This window comes from Medicago sativa, chromosome 2, assembly GCF_051527215.1.
Source record: "Medicago sativa cultivar Bolivia chromosome 2, Bolivia_mono, whole genome shotgun sequence".
Taxonomy (NCBI): domain Eukaryota; kingdom Viridiplantae; phylum Streptophyta; class Magnoliopsida; order Fabales; family Fabaceae; genus Medicago; species Medicago sativa.
Window position 1 is genome coordinate 24454493 of NC_140750.1, and position 12507 is coordinate 24466999.

The window sequence follows — 12507 nt, forward strand, 5'->3', positions numbered from 1 at the left end:
AAGAGAATTAATTTCCATTTATGCAGTCATTGAATGTGTACAAAAGTTCCAATTTGTCTATTTGCTTGCTCTTGATATTTCGATGGAAATACTTGTGTTTATTTTGCGAGGCAAGAACGTTCTTAGGATCATTCTCATGAAACATGCTCACAAAATTCATTAGTAGATAACAAGATAAAATTTGTTTGTTATCTTTAAAACATCAAAAGAGGATTTTGCTTTCAACAATATGTCTCAACGGTGATGACGAGTGGTTCTACGGTGATGAAGATATGAATTCCATGAGGATAGTGTGAAGATGATTAGAAGCTTTGAAGAGATATAGTTAAAGACTATTTACTTTGTTGAATACACCAATACAACTTTTAGAAACTGTCGGCGACAATTGGGTTTCCACCATTGAGGTAGTGCTGAGATCTGCTTCTCTAATGGTAGCTGAATTTAGAGCAATTGAATTGTTTACTTTTGTTTGATTTTTATTGTTTTTGCTGAATTTTATTTTATTTTCCTTTTCAGATCCTATCAATAGCATTTATCCTTAGATTGAGAAATTTTTTGGGTTGACTTTGTAAAAACAGTTTCGTTTCTTTGTGTATTTGAATCATTTTGTGTTTTAATGTTTTCAATGGTCTTATTTTCATTAGTAAGCTTTGTAATTAACTAGAGTTGATGCTTTAAAAGAGTTTAAGAGTAATCCATCATAAGTTACTTTGAGCAATTTCAGATCTTTTATAACAGTACAAGTATCTTATTGATTTGATATTTGGCTGTAATGGATTCATATGGGTTGGGTCCATTATAACAGCCGAAGACAACACTATAGTTGACCAATTGAACAAATTTGATTGACACATTGTATTTCCTAAGCAGTCATTCTGGTCAAAGTAACATTGAAGACAAGATATTTTTTAAGTTAATAATTTCCTGCACTTAAGCCTGTTTTGTATGTTTGCAGAGCTTAAATTCTTAGTTTGTGAGTTTTTCAACATCTATGCACCCTGAATGGCATTGTTTGGAAGAAGAATGTGTGTCAATTAATTCAGTTGAGGTTATTAAGGAATGAAATGAGTGCAATTTATTAAGTAATGAAATAAAGAAACAAATGTCTACCATGGATTTGGTATGAATCAATTTGTAAAGTAAAGGGGATACAAGCAGGTGATGAGTTTAACTTTTCTTTCTGCAAAATATTTATATCAGTCTTTTTTATCAGATATTTAGGTATCAATTTGTTAATGATGATTATATTTTAGTTGTGATATTGTTGCTTTGTTTAAAATAGAAGGCATTGATTTGTTGCAATGTGATTTTCAGTGAATTGGGCATGGCTAAAAGGAGTCAATGAAAGATATAAGAATTGACTGCTCCATTAGCACTCATGATTTACGGAGCCAACTATGTATATATGTTGGAGAAGTAACTAGAGTTCGGGGTAAGATTTCCTTCTCATGATTTTTTTTGTTTAGAATATGTGTGTGCATTGAAAATTGATGCTTGAGTTAGTTCTGGTGCATACCCTACCTCATACTTATAGTTTATCATGTGTGCTTTCCTCTTTACTGTGTTTAAAAAGTTAAAATATGGTAGGTAAGTCGTAACAAACCTTTTGGCTATCTGACATGAGTGATCAATATGTTTACTCTATCCAGGCAGCTGATTGTTATATTGCTTTCAATTTGAAACATGGCCAAGGTAACAAGGTTCTACCTCAGATTTTATTTTGTTATGACTTCCAATGCGTTTATCTTATTGCCTTGATGTAGCACAACCAAAATCTGGATATAGTAAGAAAATAATTAGTGTGTTTCTTAAGAATTCCATTGCGACTTTATACTAATCTATGATGTTTACATTTTTAGCTATTTTCCTTTGTAACGATTCAACGACATTAAATCACGTTATCTCTAAAATAACAAAAAACAAGTTTATTTAGGGGTCTTTTTCTTCATATCATTTTTTTTCATATCTTGATTAGTGACTGTGTGAGACAATGTTTTTTTGCTACTTAATTACTCACCATGTTTCATATGCCTTTCTGTTTCATTGTGTTGTTGCTGCTAAAAAATCAGGTTTATATTTTGTAGCTCTTTTTTATTTATTTCTATCTTCTGGTTTGGATGGCGATAGTAATTAGTTCATCCTCCCTGACTATTTTGGTCATCTTGATCGTTGGCTAGGCTTTAGAGCATGATGTTTTGTCCCTCATTCATTGTTTCTTGCTACAAGTTCCTGTTTTGCTCTTTTCTCTTTCTCTATGACAATTGTTCTTTAAATATGCACATTGAAGGATCAAGTAACTTAGGAGGGTTTCTGATTATAGATCCCCTTTCTTGGTGATCTGACACTGACTTTAATAAAGGAAATCAGTTGGCTGCACATTTGGCCATCATTTGCTTGGTGAGTCCGACCATTGTTACCTTTAATCATGTTTCTTCTGATTAATCTTCTTAGAGTCTTCCTCATCACAAATCAAATTTGATTTTTTCTTTGTTGAAAAGTATGCTTTCCTGGTGATATTTTTTCCTTTAAATTTCTTCAATCATGTTTGATTGAGTAACAATTATGGAGATTTAAGATAAACATGATAGTAGGATGATTGGTTTGATCATTGGAGTGGATCTCTTATCTTTTATAGATTCACATTCCAGTCAATAAAATAAAAAAAAGCTTGAATTGGTCTCTTAAAATAGGTCCACAGAACCATTCAAGAATATGCTTCAATTCATCACTTAGCTAAAATGAAGCACTGCTTTTACCTTTAATTGCTTAACATGCTCATAAATTTTAAACATTTTGATTGCCTTATTTTATTTTCAGGCCATTTTGACAGGTTATAAAAGTCTTATTTAGTATTGATGTAGATATATAGAACAAAGTCTACATTTATGCTTATGTTATGATTTTGGTAGTAATTTATTTTGATTTCTTTAGTTTGCTTCATTGATAGAGATGTTAGAAAATATAATATCTCATTTTGTATATGCACTGCACCAAGTTATGTGACTATAGGGAGTGGAATATAAGAGTAATTCTATGATCAACATAATGTAAAAATTTCAAAGTTTTATTTTGTAAAAATTTATTTGTATTCTTACCCTAAAACAAATCTTAAAGTCTTATTTTCACTCATATTTATAGTTCATTTCAAAGTCCATCAGCCAGAAATCAGTGCTTCTAATACAATTATTATTACAAGTTGATTCTTAATTTTTTTTCATATGTAGACGAGAATGCAAGTACCGTTGTGTTTGTTTTATGAGTGGAGTTGGTGCCTCGGGAGTGTCTTTTGAGGTAATGTTGCTGTTGTCCTATGGTGTTTCAGAGTGCTTCGGCTGTGGGGTGGTCCGAGTACCATTTTTGGTGCTGCTGTCATGACGGAACAGCAGCTGTTGGTGTTGTTTTCTGTCTGTTGCGCAGCATGTTTGCTGTTGTTTTGGTCTGGACAGCTGCTGTCTGTGTTGGGAGCTTTCCTGGGGCAGTTTTGTGTTGGGAGAGGCATAGCTATGTGATTGAATTTTGGTGATTGTAATTAGATTTGAGAGTCATAGCTTTACTCATGGTTGAAAAACATAGCATGCAAACTGTCTCTGAGGTAAACTGTGCAGATCAATCGTTGTGAGGTGTAAATGAATATATCAAACTATCACGTGCAATGCGAGGCTGAAGGAAACATGCACCTGAGTTGTATATCAAACAGTTATAGGTGAGGTCTCGAAAAATATTATTCTTTACCAGATTTTGTTTCAAAATCTATTTCCCAAATCAAATTATTATTGCAGTGACTTAGGCCTATCAATGAAAGTAATTGTGGCAAAACTTGACTTGACTTTAAGTTATTTTATTAAGATGTATGTATTGTTAGTTCCTTATTAGTTAAAGACATTTGATGTACACATTTCGAAATGAATGTTAATATACGTGGAAATCAATGGATAATGGAGTAGTTTTCTTATGATAGGGTTTGTTTTTATTTATTTTTTGCAAAGTGGTAAATACACACCTCACGTCTACATATACATATAGGTCACTATTGAATTAACGGTTGAGTTTCTAATAATGATTAAAATATGGATGAAGAGCTGAAGATACTGATGAAGATGGTAAAGATACGTATGAGACGTCTAACGTAGCCTACGATGAAGTATTTCGAAATGTTTGATATGAATTGATCTATTATATGTTGTTTTAAGATACTAAAAAAAAATCTTAGTGTCGTATGTAATTTTGCGCTGACAAAATTTCAAAGAACTTATAGTTTTCAACATTAAATTTAGTTATCATTCAATTATATATGAAATCGTTCTTCTTATAAGACCCGTGCAGCGCACGGGTCGGCGTTCTAGTTGATATTTATTGAATCAACAAGGAAATCATAATATATTTTTTTGAGGTAAAAAAGGAAATCATAATTAATATTCTAAAAATGATTGGGTAGATGAGATCATATGATTATTAATAACCCATAAATCTTGTCCATTAAATTTAGATAAAATGGAAGGTGAGGATGTGGAGTAACTCTTTAGACTTACTCTTGGAGTCAATATATCCCTCCTCTTTTTTAGTCCCTATCAATTTTAGTGATTTGTCACTCTCATTAATGACATGGCAGTGATCATGTGGCATGTGTACGTTAACTTATTTATTTTCCATGTCATTTATTGAAATAATTAATTATATACATAATAAAAATTAAAATCTAATTGATTAATTATTAAAAAAATGATTTAAATCATAAAAATGAAGAGAATTCCTTCAAAAAAAAATGAAAAAAATTAGATTGGGGAACCATGAACCCTAATTTCTAAAATCCCCAATCTTCATCCATGAATCGGGAAAAAAAATGAAAAGAATGATTTAATTGATAATTATTGCACAAGTAAGCTCAAATTGTGAAAAGCATTCTGCACAATTAGGGGAATATTCCATCTTGCATTGTCTATGATAGAACAATAATTAGTATTTAGAAGATTCTCACATAATGGAAGTTCGTCTTAGGAAGATTCTCAAAGAATGGAAGTTAGTCTGAGGAAGATTCTAATAGAACGTTAGTTAATATTTGAAAGATTCTCATATAACAAAATCTCAGTTCTTAGAAAGACTCTCATGGAACAGAAGTTAGTCTTTATAAGATTCTCATAAAACAGAGGTTAAAAGATTTTCTTAGAACAAAAGTCTCACTTTGAAAAATTCTCATAGAACAATAGTTAGTATTTAGAAGATTCTCATAAACGGAAGTTAGTCTTAGGAAGATTCTCAAAGAATGGAAGTTAGCCTTAGAAAGATTCTAATATAACGTTAGTTTTGACAATGTCTCTTGAAGTTACAAAGTCAAACTCTTACCACTGAACTGACACCTCTTAGACTTATTGCTTCTATTTTGATAAGACAAACATATTATATCTCATATATACTTTCACTATGATAACAAATTACTAATCAAACTAAAATCTTTAATTAAGAAATCCATTTATATTTTATTTTACGATGAATTTTTTATTTATTTAAGTAATACGACAATTGTATAATTTTACCAATTTAATAGCGTGTACAAATTTTTGCGAGTCCGAATTCTTAAAAAATGTTTTTATTCCATATTTGTTAATAATTTTACTAAATCCAATTAATTTCATGTGTATGTGCATCAATTAATTTTCAGGCACTTAAAATATGATTTATATTATTTTATTCATGTGTACCTATTAAGATATTCGTCTCGTACCAGTCCGTGGTGAATTTTATTTGCGGATACCATGCATAAAATTTTAAACATCCTTAATTATATGTCTAACAGGACAACGCCGGATAAATACATTAGTTTCATATAAAGAGAGCGGAAAGACATTGTTTACGGTAACAAAAATAATAAAAATGAAATAATTCTTAAAAAATAATAAAAACTAAGTAAAACCATCTATAAAAAAAACAAAAAAAAAAAAACCATTAAAGAGCTTCTGGGTTCACGTACAAACATTCTTCTATATTTTTTCTCAATTCATCACCACCACCATCGTCTCAAGCTTTGATGGATGACCATAGCTTGGTCACTATTACCATCCAATTCCAATTTATTTTTTTATTTTTTGAAAGAACCAATTCCATGTTCATAATATGAAAACAAGCTACATGTTTGTGATTCTGTTTTTGGGGTATTCAATTGGAAAAATATATGTTGTCTTTCTGGTATTCAACCACGCTTCTGTCAGCCAAAACATCGAACAAAAGCTTCAGATCTAAGAAAATTAGATTCAATGGGTTTAGATCCAACACGCAAATATGAACAAAAAGAAGATTAAGAAGAATTTTTTCTCTCAAAAAAAAAAAAGATTAAGAAGAATTTTTAACAGATGGAGAGTGGAAAGCCTGAATCTCAAAAACCGATCGAGATTAAGAAGGATTTTAGTTAATATTAAAATTCCTAATTGACCCTCTAATTTTGGAAAACACAGATATGTACAACAATAATTTATATAATTACTAAAATCCTTTTTACCCACATCAATAGGTAACACACATACAAAAACCTGCAACTCCAGGTGACCAAACATCTCGCACGGTGCGAGACCCATTTCGCATGCGTACGGGAGATGGAGCCGAGAAGCTCATGTTTACTTTTCTAGTGCAATTATGAGATTCAACACAAGAATAGAAACATGTTGTCAACTGGTACCTTAACATTAATCAGAAAGCGCGGGCTTGCATCTATTTTGATTAAAAATAAATAAATGGCCAAATGTCACAACTTCCAACATCATAATGCATAAGAATACCATGAATAAAAACACAATCATTATTGATTAATACCAACGAAATCAAGACACAAAATAACTGAATAAAATTAGGAAGATTTCTACAAAGGTAATGTCTCTAAATATTGAAAGGGTGAATTTATTACATGCATACAACTTTATGTTACCAATTCACTCCATCAAGAGTATACTTCTCAATGAAAGCTACGATTTTGTCTTATCGTTTAGCTTGACACACAGAGAGAAATAGACGTTTTGACTCTTCTAGCAGCTGCTGCAGCCAAAGACCTGTCCAATGAAATGTTTTAACATAACGTCATTGCACTTTATCTGACATGGTTTTCTACAATATCAGAAGTATTTTTCAAACAACCAATTTTATATATTTATTTGAAGGATTAAATTAATTATTTTTGTTTTATAAAATAAAAGTTTAATTTCACTTTTGAGCTCAATATTTTTTTTAGCAATTGAGTCCTGGTATTTTTTTTCTCCAAAGTGTGTGCCTAGAGTAATATATATTGACTTAACACCAAAGTCTTATAACTAGTGTGACCTATTTAAAATGAAAAAGTCCAAAAATCAGTTTGTACACCGACTGTGAATGAAATCCTTAATTAGGATTTCAAAAACAATTTGTTATTTTTAACTATTAAGAAAAGTCACATGACTGAGAGTTAAGTGTCACAATTAAATTATGTCACCTCAATGTAAAAGTTGGAAAGAAAAAAAAAATGAAAGGGGGAGACCACCAAATCATAAAGGGGAAACAAAAGGAGCCAAAATCACTCAAAAAAGTAGTAGGGATCAAAATTGCACAATCACGAAACTTTAAGGGTCAAAAGAGAAATTAAACCAAAAATAAATAAATATAGAATTTATAATTAGGAAGTGGCTGAAAATTCGTACCTATTGAACAATCACAAGAAGATTTATAATTCAAGTCTTCCTCATTTTCTTTGGCGGTAATAAGAAGTTGTTGTTGGGTATCTTCATTTTCATCATCATCAAACTTTGAATGTTGATCAAACTCATCAGAAACTTGAGCATTGAAGGGTAATTCAGCAATTTCAACTTTACTTCGGCTACTACTACTACCATCCAACCCCAAATTATGTTCCAAGCTAGATACAAGGATGACCCCACAACCCTTTATCCACTTAGTTGACAATTGTTCCCCGTCGTCAGCATAAGTTTCGACTTCAAATGAAAGGCTGTAAAAATCATCATCCACCCTCTTCGGATGGTAAATATCAGACGGACAGATTAGCAGTACATGATCTGAAATCATTGTCCCGCTCGCATGCTGAAAACCTATATTCCATCTGTTGCTTAGTTCTCCGTGATTATATATAGTACAATAAACTCCGGAAGAAGTAAGATTTAACCCCTCAGAGAGAAAGACGCAGAAAACAATATGATACAATCCATCTTTTGGAATAGGAGGAATAATTATTGAAGCCTCCGTTGTGAAGAAATCAAACTCACATGGAACTTCGGCAACTGGAAGTAAAGAGAAAAACTCTAGTGTAGTAACGTGGTTTTTGGTGCGGATTCTGTATAACATGTTCTCAAGCATTTCTCTTTGAATGGAGTTTGTGTCCAGATAAGTGCAGTTAATGGCTGTCAAATCTTGCAAGGATGCAGAAAGCTTTGGTAGTGAATTAAGGTTTATGCAACCATCTAAATCAAGGTATTCCAACATTAAACAGTTTTGGATATTGTCAGGGAGGGTTTTTAAGTTGCAACAATTTCTCAGACGTAGATATTTTAAAGATCGTGCGCCATCAAAGATGAACCACAGACTCAATGTATTGATTTGCGTGCATCCTGAAAGGTTTAAATATACAAGAGACTCTAATCCTCGATCATTTGATAGCTTCTCAATGTTAAGCTTCTTACAATCACGTAGATCAAGATTGACTAGTTTGCTATTACGCCACATCGATGATGAAAATTCATGTATAGTTGTGCCACGTAACGACAACCATGTCATTTCTTCGGATGTCACAGAAAATTGTACGAGAGATGAACAATCAGTGAGATCCAGTATTTGGAGAGATTTTGAATGAATGTTAGTTATCAGGCTTTCAATCTTTTTGCAACCTTTTAAGCATAGTTCTCTAAGCTTGGGGGCACTGAAAATGGATGGATGGAGTTGATGGAGACTTACACAATAAGCAAGAGATAATATTTTAAGATTCGGTGCTCTTGATAAGTCTGGAATCTCAATCAGGTCTTCAGAGTTATCAAGTTTAATGATTGTTAAATGGTCAAGCTTCTGTAGGAAGAAAGAAACATCACATTGTTCAGAAATCATTAAATTTCACTCATGATTATTAAAGCACATATAGAACAGAACTTGGCTGAGGCACGACTATATGAATGAGCTTATAGAAATGCACAAACTAACAATAACAAGTATATAAAAACACATTAATTAATTTGTACCTGAATTCCATCCCAAAGCTTTCTAAGCTTGCTATGGGTCATGCTAAGGTGTACAAGCCTTTGAGGACAAAAGGTTGATGGCAAAGACTCAAGTGGAAATGATTCCCAATGAAGGTACCTCAATTTATCAGACAACCACTCAAAACCTTTAGGGAGATGCACATTGTTGCATTTATTGCTGATATGAAGTAATCTTAAGTTCATCATGCTTTCAAAGGATCTGGAGCTCAAGTATACATCACCAATTTCAGAAGTATCGAATAGTATAGCTTCAACAGCATCAGTTCCCTGAAAACAAAATTTTGAATAATAATTAGCAAAGGTTGTCATACACTCATACATATTTATATTGCTTATAAATACTCCTTCCGTCCCTATATCTAAGCACCCTTTTATTAGAGGCGAAGGGTGCTTACACATAGGGACGGAGGGAGTATTTCATAATCAAATATATACATTCATTTAGGAGCATTTTCTTAATAATCAAATATTCGATTGGACATATATATATATATATATATATATATATATATATATATATATATATATATCCAAGTAAGTAAGTCTTCTACTTACCTTGTTGTATTTAAATACTTCATAAATTAACTCGGGATCCCACAATCGACTTCTTTTTCCGGGGTCTTTCGGAGCTTCTTGCTTAACAATCTCTCGTCCCATTTCTACGACCAAATCATGCATTTCGATTCGATCACGATATCCAAAAGTCATGAGTGCTTTATGCAGAAGGACTTCTATTGAAGTTGCCGGATGAAATTTGCAAGCATTAAATATATCTATTATGTATTCTCGCTGTCCATATATTGAAGTTGCCGGATGAAATTTGCAAGCATTAAATTTATCTATCACGTATTCTCGCAGTGTATAACAAACAAATTCATTTATTTTTGGGTAGAAGAAGCAGGCAATGTCTAGAAATATGTCACGTTGAGAACAATCTAAGTCATAGAAACTCAATTTTAACACATCATGAATTCTCGCATCAGGAATCTCTTTTATCTTTTCCAATTCACTTTCCCATGCTTCTTTGCTTTTTGCACGAAGATTTGCACCTAAAACTTTCAAAGCGAGAGGATTGCCTCTGCAATATCCAATTGCACTTTTTGAGAGCTCTTCGTATCCTTCTTTAGCATGTTTTTCATGAAATGCATTACAACTGAATAGTTGAAGAGATTCATCTTCATTCAATTCTTTGACCTCATGTACTACACATCCTTCAAATTGAAGACATATTTGTCTATCTCTTGTTGTGACAATGACTCTACTACCTGGTCCCAGACCCATCTTTATATTTTCTGCTTGCTCTAAGGTTGCAACATCGTCCAACACAATCAAACATTTTGCACGTTCAAGTCTTTTTTTGAAAGTTGGGGTTTCAAAATAAGGCGCATCAAGACTAAGCTTCAACAATGTAGAAAAAAGCTTGTTACGTACACCATTGAGTCCTCCACACCTAGTTGATTCTTCCCTTACATTTTCGAGAAAACAATGATATTCGAATTGAGAAAAATATCTAGCATATAAACTTTTTGCTAGAGCGGTCTTTCCTATGCCCCCCATGCCCCATAATCCAAGCGTTCTAACATCATTTGACCCAATATTCTTAAACAATTCAATCTCTTCATACTTTTCTTCAATTCCAACAAGTTCCTTATTGACTTCAAATGGGCGTCTGTGATTCAGTTGTTTCAAAACATCTTTGACGATGTCCTTAATGAAGTCTGATTCAATCCTACCATATGAATGGAAAGAGAAAAAAAGGTCAACATTCATGTTGTGCTGATAATAATTACATAAATAATTTTTTAGGGGAATTGCATAAAATTTGCTGTCATTATGATTGAGAAAGAAAGAAGGAAAAAATAGATTTCATGAAATGAAAATTCAAAGATAGAGTAGGTAATTAGTGTTCTATTATTTTTTTCTAAGCAATGAATTTCCAAAGCAAATTACCGAAGAAGGTTTTATGTAGTATTAAAAGAAGACTTAATAGTAGTTTTGGCTCCTTATGTTCACAGAAGTTGCGATTTTGGCCCCTAACAAAAATAATTCGATTTTGGCCCCCTATGTTTTGTCTCCTTTGTACTTTTGGCTCCCTATGCCAATTTTGACCAAGTCAATGCTGACGTGGCGCCACATGTGTAATAATTATAAAAAATAAAAAAATTACACACGTGGCGCCACGTCAGCATTGACTTGGTCAAAATTGGCCTAGTGGGCCAAAAGTGCAAAGGGGACAAAACATAGGGGGCCAAAATCGAATTATTTTAATTACGGGGCCAAAATCGCAACTTCTTAAAACATAGGGGGCCAAAACTGCTATTAAGCCTTAAAAGAATATAGCCCAATGATGAGTGATGGATCTTACTACTTCTTAAAATTGTGAGATATGAGTATTTAGGGTACAACAATAATATCAATGTTTGAAAGTGTTTTCTTCAACTTGAATGCAAAATAAATTGTGATTCTCAAAATTAGGGGTGGCAATTTGATCCATCCATTCGATACATCTATTGATTAATTCATCGAATGCATTTATCAAATAGATAAGTACCTTGAATTTTTTGAGTCCCATCCAGATAAATTGGAGACTTCGGTGAGAGCATCTTTCCATTTCTGCAACTTGTCTTTCTTGTGCTTCAAATTCTTCTCATGCTTTGCAAAGGCTTGCCCGTAACTCCCAATCTGATTTCTCACATGGGATGGATCTATTTCATAGAAAATTGGTATCACAATTTGTCCATTATATTTCTTGCATTCTACAATCTTGACGAGTTCATTCAAACACCATTTTGAAGAAGCATAGTCTTTTGAAAAGATGACTATAGATGCACATGACTCTTCAATGGCTTTGATCAGTGTTGATGAGATCTCATCTCCTTTTTTAAGCTCGTTGTCGTCTATAAATGTCTTAACGCAGCTCTTTTTCAGAGCTTCATTAAGATGGCTTGTGAATTTTCTACGAGTATCCTCACCACGAAAGCTAATAAAAACATCATAAAGTTTCGAAGCTGCGACCAAAGTAGAAGAAGAAGAAGCACCTATATTTAGTTGCATAGCCATTACAGCTGCTGCACCGCATTAATCAGAGTGTTACATTCAGAAAAACAAAACCAAGGAATGAATATAATATAGATATAAGTTAAGAAGAGAGTGTGGAAGAAAAAAAAAACGTAAAAGGCAAAGGTAACTAATTACCTGTTTATGATGCAGTAGCAGAAAGATGAAACTGATATACGTTGTTGTTATAATAATAAAAATGTTGCCTTAACGCGTTAGAGTGTGTTCTCTT

The 12507-nt window shown here is 32.5% G+C and overlaps 1 long non-coding RNA gene and 1 pseudogene across 2 annotated transcripts; one reads left to right on the forward strand and one right to left on the reverse strand.

Annotated features, from left to right (window-relative positions):
• Nucleotides 1–263: 263 nt before the first annotated feature.
• LOC146945723 (uncharacterized) lies at nucleotides 264–3952 on the forward strand. The gene is made up of 5 exons (XR_015026466.1): nucleotides 264–404; nucleotides 1315–1432; nucleotides 1650–1692; nucleotides 2321–2397; nucleotides 3225–3952. It is a non-coding gene; the product is annotated as an uncharacterized LOC146945723 (long non-coding RNA).
• Nucleotides 3953–6809: 2857 nt separating this feature from the next.
• Nucleotides 6810–12507, reverse strand: LOC146945724 (disease resistance protein RPV1-like; annotated as a pseudogene). Its single transcript, XR_015026464.1, has 6 exons — nucleotides 12414–12507; nucleotides 11770–12283; nucleotides 9774–10947; nucleotides 9198–9485; nucleotides 7656–9027; nucleotides 6810–7034 (listed from the first exon to the last, which is right to left on the reverse strand). The product of XR_015026464.1 is annotated as a disease resistance protein RPV1-like (transcript).